The sequence below is a fragment of the Mauremys reevesii genome, linkage group 1 (assembly GCF_016161935.1).
Source record: "Mauremys reevesii isolate NIE-2019 linkage group 1, ASM1616193v1, whole genome shotgun sequence".
In the NCBI taxonomy this organism is placed as follows: Eukaryota; Metazoa; Chordata; order Testudines; family Geoemydidae; genus Mauremys; species Mauremys reevesii.
The window spans coordinates 244,094,732-244,117,475 of NC_052623.1; the positions used below are offsets into that span (position 1 = coordinate 244,094,732).

Here is a 22,744-nt window from a genome sequence, read left to right on the forward strand (position 1 = left end):
GTCAGGATACTGGGAAGTCAGAAGCAGGAAACACTGAAGATCAGAACCATGAGTCAGAAACCAGGGTGTCAGAACCATGAATCAGATGCCAGAAATCATGCCGGGTCAGGATGCTAGGAAATCAAGCAAGGGGAGCAGAAAGCACAAGGCATATAGCCCAGAATAGGGTGGAGCCCAGTTGTTCAGATGTATTCCTGTTCCTGATGCTGGCTTAAATAGGGCCAGCAGACCAATCAGCTGCTCCAGGACTTTGCCACTACGACTGCAGGGTGGAGCCTCAAACTGGGGCTGGGCTTCTTAGTTGCAGGGTAAGCAAGCTTCAGCAGGCTGCCAGATGGAGGGTTGGATCATGGCTGCTCCTATAAACCCTGCAGACCCACATTTGAGACTCATAGGTCATGACAGTTATGGGGCAGATCCTTAGTTGGTCTGAATGATCATAGCTCCATTGTGGAGTTTTCCTCTCTCTTATGTGTGTGTGTGTGTATGTATATAATACGCGCGCACACACACATATATATTATATACACACACACACACACACACACCACTGAAGTCTCCCATTCCCAACCAAGTACCATAGTCCAGGGTATATGTATAGTTGGGTTTTTTTCCCCGCTTCTGACTATTTTTTTGGTCACTCCTTCCATTTCTGTGTTTTCTCCTTCATCCCATGAAACTGAGAATGTACTTGGTTAAACTTCAGCCAAGTCAGATTGCATTTCATGAAAAAGTTGTGTTTTCTGATGTATCATGTCAGTTTTGCTTCACTGTGAAGACAGACTATGGGCAAAAGAGAATGGCTTATCCATCTCCACAGAGTGCCAGATGTTAACCTTATAAAGTTTAATTTGTGACCTTAGATTTTATAATTATAGAAGACAAGAATATCTTGCTCAAGTTTACAATCTGGAAAGTTGAATGGTTGAAACAGAGTTTTATTGGAGATGAACTACACTTGAGGAATGTAATAAATTTCATTTTCTGAATCTCTGATCCAGGAAAAAGTTCTTATAGTGCAGACAAGAGAGACTTGTGATTCAGTAGAACCAGCAGTAAGACTTAAGAACAAAAACTAAAGAAAAGAAAAAGGACATTTTTCTTTTGTCCTAATTCTGGACCTGATCCTGATTCTAGTGGAAGTTTTGCTACTGACTTCAATGGGATCAGGACTTGAGTGTTTCAACCTGCACGAGTGTGCCCATTTGATAATTTAGACACACACGGTCATACATTAAACATTTCTCTTCTCACTTAGCCAAATTCTGTTCTCATTTCCATCACTGTAAATCCGAAGTAGCTCCTTTGGCTTCAGTGTAGCTACTCTGGATTTACACTAGTATAAGAACAAAATTCAGCCCACTGTCTTCATCTTGTTACCATGGTTATTTCTGAAATAAGCTATTGCTTTTCAGGAAACTTCAAAACCACAAGTGGGAGATTTCCCAAAGACACTTCCCAGCCTCAAGCACGCTTTATCACATCATCTGCTTCGGAACAGCTCCCTGAAGCAAATTTGAGCATCTCAATCTCTAGTAAGTACACCAAATTCAGCAATAGGTGAAGAGAGGAAGTAGCCTGAAAACAGCATTAGCAACAAAAGTGCAGTGCAATCATGATAGAATCTGTCAATGGTGTCTAGGAGTCATCAGTTTCAGTATAACCAATAACGTTGCCTGGTGCTGAAAGCCCATTGATGAAGGGAGAGTGGCTTGAAAGTAATGTTGAAGACTGAATAAGAGCAAGAGAGAGGTTGTGGGAAAATTAGACTGGTACCTGGAAGCAGTAGAGTTTGGCAGATGGCAGAGAGAACACTATTTGGTTCTTCACAAAGACGTGGCTCTCTACATCTCAGTTGCAGAAGAGAAAGTAATACAAGACAGGCTATTCTTGGGACTGCATAAAACCAAAGCATACTGGTAATCAGCCATGTTACTCCAGATTTCCAGACAAAAGCAGCTGGAGTACATTCAGAGAAGCATCTTCTCCAATATATATCCAAGCCAAGCCAGACATCCAAACTTTTTGAGGCCTACACCACACTACATGGAAAAAAAACACAAAACAAAACAAAAAAAAAACAACAGCAGCAGCAACCATGCTCAAGGAAACCTCCAGCCATCACTCCATCCATCCTAATTACGCCATTTAATAGGACCTCAGTGACTTCTGAAATAGCCTGAGCAGCCTATTTTTAAGTAAAAGGTTAATCTTGAAACTGATCAGCGAGAGTAAAGCTTCCCATATCATCTTTCACCTTGAAAGAGAGCTAAATAATCCCTCCTCCTTACTGCGCCCCCCCCTAAAAAACCCATGTATTGAAGAAATCACAAAGTGGATGGGAAAAGGTGCAACAATGATTTTCATCTCCTCTAATTGGGCCACTGATGTATATTCAGTCTGTTATGCACACTTCATTAGTTGTACAGATCAGTCTGCAAACTGCCATTTATAGTACAGGGTGGGAACAGTCTGTGATCATTTGCTAGGACACGTAAACAAGTTCCCACAAATCTACTAAATAGGTACAGACAAATTCTTGGCTCTGTGAACAAAGGATACCATTTTCAAAAGTACCTAGCTGACTTAGGAGCAAGTGTTATTTAAGTTCTCAAAAGTTAAGTACTCAGGAGTCAAAGTCTCATTAAAAGTCAATGGTGCTTGGGCTCCTAATCACTTAGGTGTTTTAGAAAGTTTTATCTTCATTCAACTACATCAGTGTAAATCTGGAGTAATTCTATAAATGTGGGTGGAGTTTCTCCAAATTTATCCTAGTCTGATTATGATTTACATTTGGTTCAGTCACTATAGCCCAGGTGTGATAAATAAAGTTGGGGGATAGCTCCCCAGTCAGCCAGTTAGCTGTAAAATCCCTCTTGGTAGCTGTTCTTTACTTCATAGAATATCAGGGTTGGAAGGGACCTCAGGAGCTCATCTAGTCCAACCCCCTGCTCAAAGCAGGGCCAATCCCCAACTAAATCATCCCAGCCAGGGCTTAGTCAAGCCTGACCTTAAAAACCTCTAAGGAAGGAGATTCCACCACCTCCCTAGGTAACCCATTCCAGTGCTTCACCACACTCCTAGTGAAAAGGTTTTTCCTAATATCCAACCTAAACCTCCCCCACTGCAACTTGAGACCATTACTCCTTGTTCTGTCATCTGGTACCACTGAGAACAGTCTAGATCCATCCTCTTTGGAACCCCCTTTCAGGTAGTTGAAAGCAGCTATGAAATCCCCCCTCATTCTTCTCTTCTGCAGACTAAACAATCCCAGTTCCCTCAGCCTCTCCTCATAAGTCATGTGCTCCAGCCCCCTAATCATTTTTGTTTCCCTCCGCTGGCCTCTTTCCAATTTTTCAACATCCTTCTTGTAGTGTGGGGCTTTACCTGTAAAGGGTTAAAAAGTACACCAGTCAGGGCTAGCATTATTCTGCTGGTTTATTCACTGTGTTCATGCCGGTACCTCCCATTGCCTGCAGTAGTAACAGGGAAAAAATATTCTGTTATTGTTCCTCCTTTGTGATGACAATTATTCTGACTATAATGAGGTTCTATTGCTCACACCTGCTGATGGCTTGTGTATGTAGAGTTTGCGCCTCTAGCTGAAATATATTTGTGGGTCAGTCCCTCGTGCATTCTAAAGGGAGGACTGGGTTAGAGCTCTGCATTCCCTTGAAAGTAAGCCAAGTAGGAAGTTAAATGATGTGAATTTTTGCAGAAGTTCAAAAGAGTACACGCTGTTGCAGACTATTTGGCTGGGCAGGATGGAGCCTTCAGCTGTCCTGTGCTTGCAGTGCACATTCACAGGAACATTTGTATGTATTTATTTATTTAGAGAGTGGCAAGGTCTCAGCCTCTCATTCCAAATCTCTGGCTGCTACCTTTCGTTCATATGGTCCCTGGCCCTTATGTGGGAGAGGGATCCAACAGGCCTTTCTACCTCTTGCTAGGCAAGCACAAGGACCAGGCACAATTATGGGCCCTGTGTTCTTGATTGATCTCGCTGAACTTCCCTGGGGCTTCATGGAAGGATGGGGAAAAGGGAAGTGCACAGAAGTGATAGGTAGGGCAAATCTCTGGTGTCCCCAACCCTCTATCAAGCACTTTTTATTAACGTCCTGGGCAGATGAGATCTCACATGAAGGCTTCCCCTACTATGCATGCGTAATTAAAATAAACACAAGTGCTAAGGAAAGAGAGACATAACAATATCATTCACACATTAGTACCATGTGCCTTCTGACCATAATGTGAATATTGGATGTAATTATGTACAAATAACCTAGTAATTTTTAAATCTCACACCTGTTCTCAGTTGCCTTGCTTATATTTATTCATATAATCATGCCCTCATTTCCTTCTCACTCTTTCTGGTGAAACTGACTAAATGGAAAGTGAGGGTCAAAGGAGGACAAAATATTTTACAACATATCCGCTGCTCTCTGCACACACAACCCCCCCCACACACACACACACACACTCTCTCCAGGTTCATTTCCCCTTAGTCCTGCAAGAAAAAAAAGTTAGTGTCACATGAGACAAGGAGAATAGACATGGGCTTAGACTTCAATCGATGGTTTGGTTTCAAGCCACCTATAAAGAATAGACAGTAAGTTCTCCTTGGCAAATAGTTTTGGACAAAAATGTCACCTATGAAATGACCCTTTAAAGGGATCATATCCTTAGCTGGTTTAAGTCATATAGCTCCATGGCAATCAATTTATCTTCAAGAACCTGCTGTTTTGCCTTGTTCTGTTGGTATTATGGCTGTGGGTGGAAGCACGAGCCTGTAAAGGAAATTCCATTACAGATTGACTATGTGATGGGAGGGGCCAGAGTGACTATCCTTCATTTCCTCCCTGAATGTCCAGTAGGTCATACTGTATTGTGCACTGTATTTTTCCTTGTTTAAGTCATGCCTCCTATTTGGAGTCCTGAAAGCCCTACAAAGGGGGAAGCAGTGAAATTCAGATTCAAATTTCTCCATAGGAGCTAGGATCTGGTGGGTTGGCTCAAGTCCTATCATACTGTATGCATTTTACTGCACCTCTACCCTGATATAACATGACCCGATAGAACACGAATTTGGATATAACGTGGTAAAGCAATGCTCCGGGGGCGGGGGGGGTTGTGCGCTCCAGCGGATCAAAGCAAGTTTGATATAACACGGTAAGATTGTTTGGCTCCCGAGGACAGCGTTGTATCTGGGTCGAGGTGTACTTAGAACAAAACTGGCATTTTTAAAAATCTAATTTTTCACTTTGCATGGATCTTTCCTTCCTCATGTTTGTTTCCACAAGGTACCTCAATCTGAATTTCAGATTCAGAATAGGCTTCCGTCATGTCTTTACCCACAAAAATCTTGTTCAGCTACAAATGTTAGTAGCTTGCTTTGGAAAATGAGATTCCGCTGAAACACCAGGATCCCACAGCCCAGCCTAAAGAGGATTTTTGACGTTGAAATCACTGTTTTATTTATATATGCCCCTTCAAAATCAGGTCAGGAAGCTGCATCTACTGTAAATTAGATGCTCTGTTTAATTTTTAATAAAAAACCCCTTAATGTATTGTAGTACATGGCAGGCTCTTATGAATCATGAATCTTGCTGATGGAGTTATGATCTGTATCTCATATAATTCATTACCTCACCTCCCCACACATCCTCCTTTCTACTGTATGGTATCTCTTTAACAATCTATCTTTGCTAAATATACACTTAAATAGGCTGATATTTATAACCACCCAGCAGAGAGTCTGCATTTTAAGGTTATCATATAAAAAGACTCAGTAACACCAGTTACTTCCTCATTGTGCACGCACACACACACACACACCATTCCATGGTCTTAAGCAGCAATAAATGTTTAGTAGAATTAGGGTGCAATGTGTATCATGTGTCTCAGTTTTGATGAAAAATAAATCCAAATAAAGTCCCTAAAAGGCCAATAATTTTCTATGCCTAAGTACTGTATTACTTTACTGCAGTTTGCATAATATCCTCAGTATATTAGCTCTTAAAATGAGGTTTTATTCTGAAAATGGACTACAGTGATTTTAACTCAACAGAAACATTCTCCAGGGTGTCATAGCTGCTTACTATATAGGTAGAAATAAGTTTAACACTTGATTGGATGTAAACATCTCCTTTTGCTAGCTAAGTGCCTTCCACCTAAAGTCCAAGAGGTCCTTGAGAGCTACATTTTGTGAAGAGGGTCCTCCCATGCAGGGACTACACTCTGTAATCATGTAAGATGTTCTGTGGAAGTTGCAAGGGCAGGAACATCATCAATCCCCGCAGGGTAGAACCAACCAAGTATACCTATATGATGGTGGTGTCAACACTGTACATGAGGACATGAGGATTAATAACAGGTGAACTTGTAATAGCTGTAGCATATCAGAGATCCCTCCTGAGATCACATAATAGTAAGATGACAAGTGACAGCAGAACAGCATTTATGGTGATATGCTAATCAATAAAACCAGAAAAGGATCTTGCAAGTGAGTGGCTCATTCTGGAATATATACTGTATTTGTAGGAAACAACTTTAATTTTTTTCAGTAGTAGAACCTGACCTCCCAGTTCAGAAAAGAGAGGAATGACCAGTCTTGAAAACAGTCTCTCTTTGCTGATGGTATAAACCCCTCAATTTTACTCTCAGTTAAAAGGAAAGGTAATTCACTATGAGAACTATACGAGAACTGCATTTTCTAGGTTTACGCCAGTACAAACAGCACTTATATAAAAGTAACTTAGACTAGGGTGTGGGGATTGGCAGTGACCGGAAGGAAGAATTATAAAAAGATATGTGTATACACACACACAGACACACGCGCGCGTGAAGGATAACAAGATATGACACTGCAATTTTATGGGGAAGTGACAGACATCGCAGCAGCTAGCTAGTCATGGGTGAACATCTAAAGATCTGATACAAAGAAAATGAAGTCAATAGCAGTCTTTCCACTGGGTCCTAATATGCTCAAAAGTAGTTAGGCTCCTTACTTCTATAGTTTAGGGCTTAGTAAAGATAATTCTGTACTTTACATTTGTATGGCATTGTCCATGAAATGATTTGAAAGTACTTCAAAAATATGAATGAATCAGGATTCACAGCAGACTTAAGTATATTATACATATTGTAGAGAAGAGGAATTAGGGGTTAAGTGAAGTGTCTATGGTCACAAAGTAAGTCAGCGGCAGAGTCAGGAATAGATTATCTTGATGACTAGCCATTTGTTCTAACCAACAGACATTGCCCCTCTCTCTCTCAGATACCTGCAAGTGTGGCCACTTAGCCTGTCATTATGAGATTTCCAGAGCCAGAAGGTTTGACTATCTCAAAAGATTTCTGTACTTCCCACTTCCAGTCTGGCTATGAACAAAAACAGAAACAGCCTCTCTGTTTTGTATTTCTACTTACAGTCCCAGACAGAAGCCTTAAGTGCAGAGGCAGGCAAACTTTCAAAACAATGAATTAAAGTTAACATTTTGTATTAACTCCAGAATGGTTCCTTTCGATTTGACATGAGTTCAGGAGCGTTTTTTTATTTTATACAAACTGCTTTGCCAATCGCCAAAGCTAACCAACACCCCTAATCTCACCAACACAAACTGCAGGCATATTTCACAATAACCTGGAGGTCAAAATCCTAGGACTATGAATTTGTAATGCAGCATAATGTTGAAAAAATAAATGACAAGCTAAGCCTAGCTTTTAATCTGCTATTGTTAACAAGTGAAACTTTAATTTCTTAGAAAAAGTGTATGTTTAGGTATATTAGGCCCTACTCCAGCAACTCTTAAGCATATGCCTAACTTGATGTAACAAAGCATTTACACACATGCTTAACTGAAAGCACTAGTAGTTCCATTAAATGCAACAGGACTGTTCATGTGCTTTAAGTTAAACATATGCTTAAGGGATATGTTGCATCAGGACCTTAGTCATCATTTATGCACAAACACATATTACAATTTATATTAAAGTTGTGTACATGCTTATTATTCTCCTGGATGTATTTTCACTGGAGACACTGTTATCTAAACCAACAAAGTAATAAATTCACCACAGTATTTGTATTGAAGTGCCATTTGTTTACAGAATATTAATGGAATAATACTGCAAGAAGAGGGAAGGGGCAGGGGTGATGGGGAAGAAAGCAGTAGAACTCAGCACCAATGGTCATTTTTCCTCTAGAAGGGACAAATCCTCTCTCTCCTCTATTCCCCCACTCCCACAGAACAGTCCTACAGAATTGTATACAATTTTTTCCACAATTGTTGGGGTGTTTGGTTGGTATTTTTGTTTGTTTCCATCCTATAGAATGCAATGCAGAAATATATCCCTAACTACGATGTTCTGTAGGCGGACTAGAACACCACAAACATTTAAAACTAGAGATCCCCATTATATTTCTATAGAACCCTATAGGTTCACTCCTTATTAAATTCGAAAGGATTTTTCCTTAAGGGAGTCTCTCACCGCTAGTGGTGGCAAGCCTTTCTATAATGGATTTAACAACAAACACCTTCCCTGCTTCCCCAACCCCCACAAAAAGTCTACTCTAAGCAGAGTCCCCTATAACCAGAAAAGGGAGAAGACAAGATGACTCTGAGGTTGACTAGGGAATCTCACTTTGCCAATTTAACTAAAATAGGGAGCAATAAGGGTCTTGTTTGTACAAACACCTAGGCCTGGTCTATAGTTAAAAATTAGGTTGACATAGCTATGGCACTCAGGAGTGTGAATTTTTCACATCCCGAGAGCGATAGTGAAACTAACCTATTCCCTGGTGTAGACATGACTAGGTCAACAGAAGACTTCTTCCACTGACCTACCTACTGCCACTCAGGGAGGGAGATTATCCACATTGATGGAAAAACCTCTTCTGTTGCTGTAGGAAGCATCTGCATTATGGTGTTACAGCTGTAGTGCCCATATTGAAGACACAGCCTTAGTTCACAGCAAACTAAGGTATAAATCCACCCGACCATGCACTAAATGCTTGTCTACATGGTGCCTTAATCCTCACTAGTGCACTAGCATATTGCACACTAACCAACCCATGTGGTCCCTGCGGGAGCACATTAAAAGTTACCTACTGCCTGTTAATGTAATCCTGTTTCCAACAGTACTATGTTAACTCACACCAGGGAACTCCATGCACCAACAGAGTCCACGTACAAGCCAGTTCATGCACACCACTCTGGTACGCATTAGAATTTACACCCCAGCTATTATGCACTCAGAGTTCTGTAGTGTGCTTTGATCAACCCCTCTTTGAAATGGAAGTAGATTAAATAGCATTATGGACCTTTTAGAGCATGGTAGCAGAGTCCATTTAGTGTGTTAATGAGGATAGATTTACACCCCAGCGTGCAACCAAGTAAATGTTTATGTAGGCAAGCCCTCAAAAACTGCAGCAATGAGCGCTAGTAAAAAACTGATAGAGAAATAAAGGCAGGAAATAGTAGAAGAGTGAGTCAAGGCCTAAGAACCAACAGTGGGCACCTGACATTTTCCTTTCACCCTCCCACAAATCTCCCATCCTTAGTAGCAGCAGGGGGGAAGAGGGAGAGTATGAGCCTTCCTGGTTATTTGCCTGTGTTTAGTTGACTGTATTAAAACAGGATGGGCAGAACAGCACTAATACAGAGTAGAGTGGCACTACAGCCCAGCTTCCCACCTCAGGGACTCATTTTTTTAAGATTCCAGTTAGCAACATGAAAACTAGGGGAAAATACCAATATTCGGGGAAAAGTGTCTCTAGACCAATCTTGACTTATTAACGTAGACACGGGCAGGAGATGAAGATGCAAAAAAACATCCCATTATGGGCCAAAGCAAGAAGAGGAATGAACAGAAATGAGTGGTTCAAGTGATGCTTGTCACAGGATGACCAGGTCTTTTAAGAGGGTTGGGGACTCAGCCAGCTGGGAGATATAAAGGTCAGCTCAAGGAGAGTGCAGGGAGAGACTCAAAGGAGCACTGACTGAGCTACCCTACACAGGGAGGCTCTCCTTAGCTCCCAGGCAGAGGGCCTGGGAGCGCAGACCTGCAGGGAGCACATAGGGTCCTGCAGGAGGCTCTAGCCTGAGTCAAGAGAAAGGGCCCGCTTATCTATAGGATTTATGTTGAACTGTTTTGATTTGGAGAAGTAAAATTCAACCCTAAAGAAAAAAGCCTGACACCCTGCTGTTGGGAAAGTTATTGGATGCATCACCCAATGTACTGGCCCAGCAGCTTGCAGTCTTTAACAAGCCCTAGTAGTAAAAAAAATTCAGAAGCAGTAATTAAAAGCCTTGATCTTAAAATCACTTTGGCTGTAGACTTGATCCTAAGGCCTCCATTGTCACTTCATCAATAGACAAAATACAAGGCAGACTCAACTGAACGTGTGCAGCAACCAGAGTGGACAGAAAGAAGGTTCACTGCCCTAGAGGATTTCACACTGCAGGTTCAATGAAAATTACCTCACATCTGGGAGGCGGCAATGTTGGGAAGGTATATGAAAGATACAGAAACAGAAGGAATAATCAGTGTGTTTTGTGGAACTCCAGAAAAGAGCTGAATGCCCCCCTCTCAGACCATTCCTTGAAAGGTGGCTCCCTGAGGTCTTCAATCAGGAATGCAAGCATAATCACCTAAAAACCCACCTTAATCATTGTGCATTAATTCCCACCCACCCACAACAAAAGGCCAAAAACTGTAAGAGTGCAGCTCTATAGCTTCCCAGATACAGCAAGCTCTCTTAGCAGCATTACAGCAAAGGAAGAAGTGGGAATATGAAAAGAAAAACATTTTATTTAAAGACTTTTCTTCCCACTATAGAAGGAAAGGATGCCATAGAGATGTCAGAGAGAGAGATGCTTAAAATATTCTCTCCTAAACCCCTATGTCCTAAAAGCACCCAGTCCAGTTGGAACCCAGTGCAATAGCACCTTTTTGCCCACCAGAAGATAGCTGAGGCCTTGCAGATGTGCAGAAGCCTGTTTGAAAGCTGAGAATGACACTTGAGTGATGGTTTATATTAGTAGCAATTCTCAGTTGTGGGATTCCCCATTTACTGTTGTCCTCACACCAGTCATTTACACCAGTACTAAGTGAGTCTCTGACCTCTCAGGTCTACCTCTATCTGACCTCTCTTTCAAAAGAAACAAAATAATTACTGAGTCAGGTTGAATGGGAACTCATACCACACCCCAAATCATCTGTTCTGTTCTTTTGAAATTCTTATTCTCGGAAGGGGGAGGGTGGGTTAATTAATGGGCGGAAGCTGATTCCTGATCGGGTGGAGAAGTGTTTGATGGGTGTCTAGATGGACATGGGAACTTCTTTTTCTTGTGGGGAGGAGGAAACGTTGGTGGATAAGAGTTTAAAAGAAACAAAAAGGATTAGGATCCAGATGTAGTTTCACTGTTCTAAGGAAGTGCTGTATCCTCTCATTTGCTGTTGATATGCTGCATTAATGTATGTGTTAAAGATTGTTTGAACCCTTTTTTTCTACCATGTCTGTTACCTTGTACAATATAAGGGGGTTTTTTGGTTATTAGTTTCTGAAGGGAGCAGGAAAAAAAAATCCACACTCTAAAACATTCCCCATCAATTAAGCAAAAAAATTGATAGCTGAGGCACCATTAGATTCAAAATAAATTATAAAAACTAAAAAGGGCCTTTATAATTTTGTATAATCAAAGTCTCATTTTGATTTTCTCTTTTGTGCTATGGCAGTGGCACTAAACAGTGATAACTGGCCAATACCAAACAGGGGCATTTTGACTGGGTCCTGAGCATCCACCCTACACTTCGGGGATTTCTAAAAGGGATAGGAGTATATACTAACTTGCCAGGACTGTGCATGATAATTCCCAAGCTCTGTGATTTAATCACACACCAATTTCTACAGTGACTGTTTCCTGGGTATAATTTTGGGACTATGAGTCCAATTCTGCCCTCACTTACATCTGTGTGAATCTGAATAAGAAACAGCTCCACTGAAGACAATGAAGTCAAAAACAGCTTGGGAACAATATCAGGCCCATTATGTGTCACAGTTTCCATTTTATTTCATTTCCAACAAATACTTTAGACGTGTAATTTTTATATTTGAAAGCCAAGTTAGGAAATTGCCACTAAAGTTTGTTTATCTTATACATGCTTATTACTGTCTGCAAATGGGTATAGTGGTTTTATTGTATTAGGCAAGCCTACTACCGGATTAAAGAATGCATTTGGTCAAGAGGCTGCTTCCTTAAAGAGAGTTGTGTGAAATTGCATTCGCAATCTGCAGTATTTATCTGAAAACCGTTTCTATAATGTCTCACTATTTAAATTTCAACAGATTGCACAGGATTTAGACACACATCTCCCATTGACTTCAACTGAGCTATTACAGCTTAGTGTGCTCGGCATCTGGATAAAACCTTAAAAACAGTAGGCTATTCCTACTCTGATATACACCAATGTACATCAGAGTAACTTCAGTAAAGCTAATGTACTTACACTGGTGACCAGTCATTCAGACAGAAGAACAGAGGTTCTGTCTGCGGAGTCCATTATAACTATCTTTAAAAGCACAGTATCTCTAAATGTTCTGCACCCCCCTGACCCATTCCCACCTGCACCCTTCACACCAAATGGGAGCTGCCCCAGGTAAGTGCTCCACACCCCAACCTCTTGCCCCAACCTTGAGCCCCCTCCTTCACCCTAGCTCCTGCACTCCCACCCCCAGCCTGCTCCTGCACCCTAACTCCCTCCCAGACCCCACACCTGTGCTCAGTTCACCCTCAGACAACTTGTACACAAAAAGTTATTCACAGATGCTACAGTGATAGGTATGAATAGAAACCTATAAAGAGATCCCTTACAGTTTTTATGGAATCATAAATGCATGTTAAAAACCCTCTGGCCTAGAGATATAGAAGCAGCATAACATTTGCATTCATATTACTTCAAATTCTATAGTGGAATAATTCCCCCTTTTCATTCATCTTTTCTCTCCTTATCCTCCAACATATATTCAAGGAGGGGGCCAAATAACCTGCATAGACACTCTTATGAAATCTCAGCCTTATAAACGGCAATGAGAGTTTCACCATTGACTTTAATGGGACAAGAACGTCACCCTGTATTTCTGTGGCCATAATTCTCAAATACTTAATTATCTGGTCCTTGTGCAGTGTACTGTATGGTTAATTTTGTTATGTTTATTATTTTCACCGTAGACTGTTTACCTCTGCTCCTGGATGAGCGTCTGATACATGCTATATATTAACTATATCCATGATCGTTATAAATTGAATAAACCCATCAATAGAATTTTATTTAAAAAGACAACTCCCTCAGATGCCTTAGGAAGGTGTCCTGCCTATGAGTACAAATCTGGAAAAAACATGGCAAGGGGAAGAGCTGTAATAAGTCTTTATAAGCTGTATTGTTACAGGCTCACCATTTCACAGGGAGGATTATGGAATCATCTGCCACCCTTCATACCACAATGATTTATAAATGTATTTTAAACATACCAAAAGGTATTCAGAACCACCATCCCAATACATTCAAAAACACCCTCACAAAAAAAAAAAAAACAAGGATGAAAAATATTGGTCTTTTATTTTACTTCAGTTGTATACACAATGCTTCAGAAATTTGGCTCTGACAATATTTTCTTTTCTATATACATAACATTAATCTCTGCACTGTCTCTGCTTCTCAAACTAATCCTAACGTTTAAAGGTAGAACAAAATAAACCATCCCTATATCCCTTTAAATGTCTAGCTAACCTTTAACTTTTATTTTAAAAAAAAAAAAATCAAGCTTTCGAAAGGCCTCTGTTAAGTCTTCATAAAATAAATTGTGACCAAGTAGACTAGGTAAGTGAAGCATTTATGCTCTGGTCCTTCAATGAGATACTCACTGGCAGAACCCTATGTTCACCTGGAGCCCCACTGAATTCAGTGGTTCTCCATGCACTCATTGCAAGATCAGGGCATTAGCAGCTCTTAATATGCATTAACATATATTCACGTCTTGCCCAAAAACTACTGTAGGGAACAAGAGAAATGTGGTTGAAGATGCAAATTTTGCATCAGTATTTTCAACTCCCCCTCCACCCCAAGATTTAGGGGGCTTTTTGATCCCAGGTTTCACATTATCCCTTTATAAAGGTAGAAATTATTTGCAAAATTTGGGTTTGATCTTGCTGTAGGCTTATCTCTAGATACCACAGATATTCGGTTTGATTAATGTAAAATTAAGGCTGAGAGATGAAGCATTCAAAGTCATAGGGCTCTCACAGCAATGTTATCTTCAGTACACTGCACACAAATAGCATTACATGTTCCTGTTCTCCCTGTTACACACACACTTTAAAGTACTGCACTATTTATGTAAATTAGCCTATAGCCTTCAACATGCAGGATGGGCAGTGGGATTTAATTAATGTTATGATAGGAACCTAACTGTTGAAATGTCCTATTTTTTTACATGCTTGACATAATAGTTGCATTCACCGTATATATTTAAAGCAATTAATGGAAATAAAAGCAGCTCTGTCAGCACAATATATTCCTCTGACAATTTGGACAAAACTTTAATTGCCATGTTTCTTTTTCCACCAGCATCTATTCCAATTAAGAACATTCTACTGTACAGCAAAACCCTTGCTCAAAAAATACAAGCTAGCTTAGCTAACATGATCTCTTCTATTAGACAAACAATTTGAAACAGGGTCAAGCAAGCCAAAAGGCACCTCTTAATAACTGACATATAGATTGTTTGGCTCAAAGATTTCTGGTATTATGAACTGTATGTTGGACTCTATTAAATTAATCCTTTGGTTATAATTGACTTCAGCAGAGTTACTCTGGATTTATACCATCCTATCTAACAGCAGGATCTGGCCCCATACATGCTTGCCCCAGAGCTCATCTTTCACTAAATCTAATAATCTCCATTGCCTAGCAAGCTAAGCATGAGACAATGAACAACTGCTGATCAATTAAATATTTAATGATTCACAATCTAAATAGATCAGATAGGTCAACCTATAGTCACTCAAACTTTCTTAGTGCAACTCTTTAGCAGGTTTTCTGGTAGACAAGTTTGGCTACATATTTAGTTTCTACACCATCACCATCTAGGCCTGAATTAAAGAATGGCCAGTCTTAGTCAAACCACCAAGAGATTTAAGTGATACATTTAAGTCAAAACAATTCTATATGCTGGTTTGTTTGGGGGGCTTTCTATCCACTAATTTGTTACCTGGGTTACATGAAAGCATTTTACTGTATAGTTCTTTTTGCCTGGAGCTGAGTAAATTCCTACAATTAAATTCACAGTCAGCTAACCTTCATCAAAACCATTTTTCATCCTAAAGATTCCCAAACACTCTAGACTTTTTAAAACACAGCATAAATAAAGATCACTCACCAAACACTGAAATGCTGCTTCTGTTGGACTGGAACAAAAGCACCTACTCTAAATCAGCAACGCTGAAGAAAAGTTTACTACAGGGGAATTGTGGGAATGCCAAAACAGCTGCAGTTTCTGATGGAGGAGAGATGGGGTTATATGCTAACTCTGGAAAACTGTAGTCACTTAGAGCAGGAGACTCTCTGAAGATGTGAAGAAACTGTTAAATCCACTGCAGCAGCTTCTGTGTTACCTGTGGATTTTAATTGGTAGTTTTCCTGGGGCATCTGTGGATTTTAATTGGTAGTTTTCCTGGGGCATCACCACAACAGGCAATGGCCAGGTTCCCTATGCTTTTGTGCAGGCACCTGGGGCTCTGGTAAGAAGTTTGCAGGATGCTCTGCTATTGCCCTGTGATGTCTCTATTGCTATGGAACCCTGACCAAAGAGACTGCAAAAGCTGCAGTGGATGTAGGAGAACTATGACAACAAGGTCTGTAGGTGCAAGCTCATCACCATGAAGGTGGGAGCTCCCCCACCCTGTAACAGTCTGGGAACTGAAGTGTTGACGAAGGTGAAGAACCAGCTGTAGTGGGGGAGGGGGGAATTCCAAGTATTTGGAAAAGCATTACTACAATTTGAAAAGGAATTATAAACATGGGGGTAGCATTGGTGGATCAAAAGCATAGCCACACAAAGCAAAACCTTAGCAGCATCTCTGGCCACATTCCCTGTTTGTGGGTTAAATCCTTCCACACACCCCTGAACCACCTAGAAACTAAAACAGCATGAACCTAGCAATTCTCCTATCTCTAGAACTCTGGGCCTAGGCCTTCTAGATAGCAACACTTTTCTCTCTTTAAGGTTCTAAATCTATCTAGGCTCGGCTACACCCAATTATTCCCAGCTGGAGACGCCAACTCAAGATAAGTAAAAAATGGCACCTCTTTACGCAAGAGATCTGCAACCTGTGTACATTCAGTCATCTGCTGGCATTTGTGAAGAAGTCATAGCACTGCAGAGCTAATACAGCTGAGTAACAGGAATAAGTGAGTGACGTCTATCCCTTCTGTATCTTTATAAAATTTTAATAAGGTTTGATCAGTTATATCTGGATAACCCTGTTTAAAAACAAGGAGGCTGCACAGGTGTCACTAAGGGCAGAATTTGGCCTGCAGGATCTTCATGACTGGTCATGATATACATGAAATGATAAACCCAGTTTCATTCTCAGTTCCCAGGTTGAGCTTGTAGGACTTGCAAAACAAGAAACCCAAAAACCATTTTGTGCTTGTAAAACTGAATACTTTATGATATGAAAACAACTGAGACACAACAAACATCTCCACAATGCCATTTGGAGAGTGTCACTATCTGCCGACTTCCTCCAAATCGATCCTTAAAACTGCTGACATGTCTGCAAAATACTCAATAGCAGCCAGACATTGTGTTGTGTTGTGACTGCTGCTCATTAAACTTAGAGTAGTCTCATTATTATCTTGTGGTCCCCCCCCCGCCCATCTGTTTATTGAACCCACCTGTTGTCTCTTACTTACATTGTAAACTCTGAGGGCAAGAACCAATAATTTGTTGTGTGCATACACCACCTAGGGTCCCAATTTCTAATTGGGCCTTTAGATACAAACAATACTGAAGAACTACCTGTTAAGCACACAAAGCTTGAGGACTATTGATTAAAAAAAAAATCTAGACTGATAAGTTATTGCTACACAGAAGGGTTTAGGGCTTTATGTTCAGGAAGGGAAGCACACATAGAACTGAAGAGATCAGGTGTATAAAAGCCTGATGTTAAACAAGAATTCTTTGCTGTTATTGATCATTTCACTGTTAGAGAAGTACAGAAACAAGAATCGTATGCTGCGTAGCAAGTGTGTAAAAGGGAGCACACTAAAACATGACATTTTTAATATTAATCTGTTGAGACTTGACTAGATAGTCCTTACTCAGGCAAAACTTACATTAATAGAGTTTTGTCTGAGTGAAAACTGCAAGAGCGGGCCCTGATCTATGACTGAATAAACTAATTTTGAAAGAAAAGGTGTTGGGAGAAGCATAGTGATGCCTGCTCATCTATCAAGAAAGACAATATGGAAAAATTTGTCCAGCTTTAGTGATTTTATCACTTCTACTGCAAAGATTGCAGGCTTAAAATAACGCCGCAGTCGCCGCGTCCGTCCCCGGTCGACCCGTCGCAGGCATGCCTGCGGAGCTCAGCGAGCCAAATGCCGCCTCAGGCCAGGAAAGGGCACGCGCCGCTGCTGCGCGCGCGGGGGTCCGCCCGCCCCTGGGCCCCCCCGCCGCGCGACCCGGGCCCCCCGGAATCTCTGGCGGCCCTGTTTATCAGATTGCAGGCTTAAAATAAGTTCATCATCTGGTCTTCAATATCCCATATGTTAACATCTGAAGAACCTTCCATTTTTTCTGCTGTTTGTCACAAGATCTCTTTGCCTGGAGCTGGGCTGTGAATGTTGTGGGCTCAGATCTAGCTTGCATTAATGAGGAAAGGTTCTATTTATAACTACTGTGGTCAACACTTAATCAGTGAACATTGTGCTGCCCCCATCACCCTTAAAATGACCTTTGCAGGAATATGCCTTTTCCCCTGTAAGGGATTATGAGGCCTCAAGGTTTGTTAGACTGTTTCACTTCTCCCCCACCCCCTTCCCCAATTTGTTGGAATTAAACAGGGCAAAAAAAATGAAAAGCATTAGTGACAACAACAGCTGCTAAATGAAAATCTGACAGATTTGAAGCAATAAGGAGGATTCATTCAGGTATTTATGAGCTCACTCCACTGACCCTGCTAAATTTAAATTAAATCCATCAGATTCTTGAGTGCCCTCAGCCTTCAGTGTAGTCTAATATTACTCAAAATGTGTGTTTATCGGAATCCTGCAAGGGCTGGAGCCTCTAGAGCAGGCCTGCACAACATGCGGCCCGCAGAGCCTCACTGTGCGGCCCGCGGGGGGATTCTAAATCCCCTGCACATGGCGCTCTGCGGGCAGCCCAGAGCCTTTGAATCCCGGCCGCGGCTGGGAGTCAGAGGGCTCTGGGCTGTCCGCAGTGGCAGGGAGCCCAGAGCCCTTTAAATCTCAGCCGCGGCTGGGAGTCAGAGGGCTCTGGGCTGCCGGCAGCGGTGGGGAGCCCAGAGCCCTTTAAATCTCAGCCGGGGCCAAGAATTAAAAGGCTCTGGGTTGCCCGGAGCCCTGAGCCCTTTAAATCCCAGCCGTGGCTGGGAATCTCTATGGGCAGTCCAGAGCCCTCTGACCCGGCCATGGCAGGGATTTAAAGGGCTCTACACTCCCCGCTGCTGCGGGCAGCCCAGAGCCCTCTGACTCCCAACCGCGGCTGGGAATCAAAAGGCTGAGTTGCCCGCAGCTGCGGGGAGCCCAGAGCCGTTTGAATCCCAGCCGCGGCCGGGAGTCAGAGGGCTCTGGTTTGCCCGCAGAGATTCCCAGCCGTGGCTGGGATTTAAAGGGCTCTGGGCTCCCCGCAGCTGCGGGCAGCCCAGAGCCGTTTGAATCCCGGCATGCGGCCGCTGTTTGCCCCCTCCCCAGACCTCTGCCCCAACTGCCCCCCAGGACTCCCACCCCCTATCTAAATGCTGCTGCTCCTTGTCCCCCGATTGCTCCCTCCCAAGACCCCTGCTCCAACTGCCCCTTGGGACCCCAGCCCCATCTAAGCCTCCCTTCTCCTTGTCCCCAACTGCCCCCTCCTGAGACCCCCAACTTTCCCCAGGACCCCACCCCTACCTGTCCCCTGATAAACCCCTGGGACTCCAATGCCTATCCTACTGCTGCCTGTCCCCTGACTGCCCCCTGAACCTCTGCCCCATCCAACCACCCCTGCTCCCTGTCCCTTGACTGCCCCTGGAACCCCTACCCCTTCTCCAACCCCCAGCCCCCGTACCGTGCCACTCAGACCAGCGTGTCTGGCTCCATGCAGCTCCAGACACATTGCTGCCATACTCCCCCGCGGAGCCCACAGCCCCCCCCCCCCCCAGCACCTTCCAGATTTGAACACCTCACAATTCAGGAGTGCTCAAGCTCAGTTTGGGCAGCTGTTACTTCATTTCTTCCAAATCAAATATACTGATCCACTGTAACTTGCTGTAGAAAAAGCAGGATAAAATTGAGCAAGAAATGCTTATTAGCACTGGAATTGCTATTTTCAACAGCCATTGCCTTTTTGTTTGTTTAAGGAAGACAGTGATATTGCATTGGCAAATTCCCCATAGAAAGAAAGAGTGGAACAAAAGAATAATAAAGGCACCTGAACTTTTCCTCATTTATGGAGGACAGTCTTATAATATGCATCCAGATATCTTCCAATCACACAAGCTGAAAATTGTTCCACTTTGCTGCAGCTCTGTAACCATATGGGAACCAATCCTGTCTGTGTTTTGTGCACATCCAAAATTCCTGCTGAATGACCTGCCCTGGGAGCGTTACCAGTGACCCAGGGCTGGGGAGGCAGGAGGTGTGGGGGGGGGGAGCCCAGGGCTGGGGCAGCAGCAGGGTGGGGGGAGGGCACTGGTGGGGAGGAAAGGGGGAAGCCCAGCGCTGGGGCGGCAGGGGGTGTGGGTCAGTGGGGGGAGAGCCCAGGATTGGGGCAGCAGGGGGGTACAGTGGGGAGCCCAGGGCTGGGACGGGGGGCAGCAAAAATCCTAGAGCCGACCCTGCCGGGTTCCCCCAGCCGCCGGAGCCCGGAGCCCTTTAATTTGACCCTGAGGGCTCCCAGCCACCTCTTCAGCTGGGAGCCCACGGTTGATTTAAAATAAAGTATCACCTCCCCACCCCCAACCTTCCTTTTTGGCCCACAGCTGTTTTGGTGGGGCAGCGCTGGGGAAGGAGGGTTTGTTTCTGCAGGGCTGGACGGCCCTGGGGCGGGGAGTTTCTGCGGGGCCGGGAGGTTTCGGCCCTCGGCTGTTTTCTTTGGAGGAATGTGGCCCTCGCCGCTTTATGAGTTGTGCAGGCCTGCTCTAGAGTCTAGTGTTTCCTCTTAGCTTATGTTACAGTCTAAATAGAGCAGGCAAAAAGACAGTAAGGCTATGTCTACACTAGAGTGGGAGGTGCAATTTCCAGCTCAGGTAGCATAGTCTCACTAGCTCTGATCAAGCTAGGAGGCTAAAACTCAAAGTCTAGTCACAGTGGGCAAGCAGCAGGAGAGACTAACTGCCCTGAAGACAATCCCATCTGAAAGGTACCTCCTCAGGGCAGACTTCCCCACCTGCCACTCACATCCCCACAGCTACGTTTCTATTTTTAGCATGCTAGTGCTGACGGAGCTAGTGTGGGTATGTCTATTCAAGCTGGAAATTACACCTCCAGCTCAAGTGTAAATAGACCCTTAGAGATGACTGGTGTACCAGAGCACTCCAGTGATAGCCTGCAATGGTGTCTGTTATAGGACCAACTTCCATTGTGTTTGTGCCCATTTTCTGTTTGATTTCATCAAGCATATTAGTGAATGGGTTTAGAGCAAGTGTGAATTTTGAATTAATCAGTGGGCATACTCATACCAGCAACCTCATGCTAAGAATTTTACATACCTTGTCAGCGAACAGAAACATCACCATTGGACAAATAAGTCCCACTATAACTGATCAATAGTTTTAATTTGAATATTTAAAAAAATCCCTTCTTGGGACAGGTTTATCCTTTAAAAGAAGAAAATGTACGGTAATATAGTTTTACAGCTGGGCAAAGCAATGTTTGGTTGGTGTTCTACCATTTTGTTTCATTAAATACGTATCACCTAGTGTAACTGTAGCTGCACAGTTGTGCATTGACCTTCATTTCTTCAAATTTCACCCTTAAAGTAATAGGTGCAGCAAAGGTATACAACATAGCCACACTGATACAATAAGTGCTATAGGACCTAATGAAATATCATTATAGCTCTTTGTATTATTAATCAGCCACAGGGTTTCCAATTTGGTCCTTCTGTAACCCACACACCTCCTAGGTGCAGTGTGATGTTGTCTCCTCTAGTGGCACCAAGGCCACTTACAGAGAGATATTAATGAGTCTGCTCTACAGCCTTGGCTAACAGCCATTGTGCTTTTAGCTCATGCAGTAGAGGCTCTTTGCATTTAGCTCCAAAGGTCCCAGGTTCAATCCCATCTGCTGACCACTGGGGTCTGTCACTGTTACAGTCATACCTTTTGAAATCTCTTCATATCAGAAATCACATGACCTATTTTTTGTAGTATGGTCAAACAGTGGCTGAATATCATGAGCCAGATGCTCAGCTTATATAAGTCTGTAAATCAGCATAGCCCCATGAAGTTAATGGCTCTTCCTCAGTTTGCACCAGATGAGGACCAGACCCACATGTGTTGCAATGCATAGGCACAGTGGAGGTTAAAGATGTAATTTCATCTTTAAATATGTATTTCCTTTGGAGAGTTTAAGAGGAAACTTTGAATGAGTTAATTCTGTTGTTGGTAGAATAAATGACTAACTCTTGCCAAGACATGCTTGTAAAAACAGCTGTTGAAAACAAGTGGATCTTTCCTGCATAGTTTTTAAATAACTAAAATAAACAATATTTAATCAACAAAGTAGCCTAATTTGAGAATATTGTGACTAAGCTGAAACAAGCTAAAGCCAGAAGTCTTTTTTTTTTTTTTAAAGATGGGTTCCAGAAGGATTAAAGTAATACCATATGGTAAAGTGGGCAACTCAGCTCTCACTTTCTGTTTACCAAGTTAAATACTGTTTACAATGACAATATTCTGATAATAAATCCATGTTAAATATTGGGCAATAACTATACTTTGTACTTATCCAGGACCTTTCATCTGATTATCTCAAAGCTCTTTACAAACACTAATTTATTTTCACACCACCATGGGAGGTAGCTAAGCATGATTGCAGATATCAGATCTTTGGGGCAGGATCAACTTCCTTGTATATATTTGTATGGTACTGAGCACAACGGTGCTGGAGCCTCTAGGCACTACTACAATATAAACAGTAAATATATCTAGTTCACAGATTAATGAATTGCTGCATGGAAAAGAGATTTAGAAAAGATCAGTCATCAGTGTCAGAACTAAGAAGAGAACACAGGAGTCCCGATTCTAAGTCCCTGCGTTTTACTACTGCTTCCATTGGAACAAAAAGAAATATAAAGTTCCTATTTCACTCAAATATAACTTAAGTCTTTCAGGGTTTAAAAAAAAAAGTTTGACCCTATCCTTTTTTGGCCATAAAGTGGAACTAAAAATCTAAGATAGATTCATAGACTCTAGGACTAGAAGGGACCTTGAGAGGTCATCGAGTCCAGTCCCCTGCCCTC

At 42.4% G+C, this 22,744-nt stretch overlaps 1 protein-coding gene across 1 annotated transcript in view; it reads right to left on the minus strand.

Annotated features, from left to right (window-relative positions):
* The window catches only part of PDE3A (phosphodiesterase 3A), a 539,267-nt gene extending 523,401 nt beyond the window's left edge, over positions 1-15,866 (minus strand). The window contains exon 1 of the mRNA XM_039544402.1: positions 15,437-15,866. The gene's annotated coding sequence lies outside the window, so the exon portion shown is untranslated. The remainder of the gene's footprint in view (positions 1-15,436) is intronic.
* Between the last annotated feature and the right edge of the window lie 6,878 nt (positions 15,867-22,744).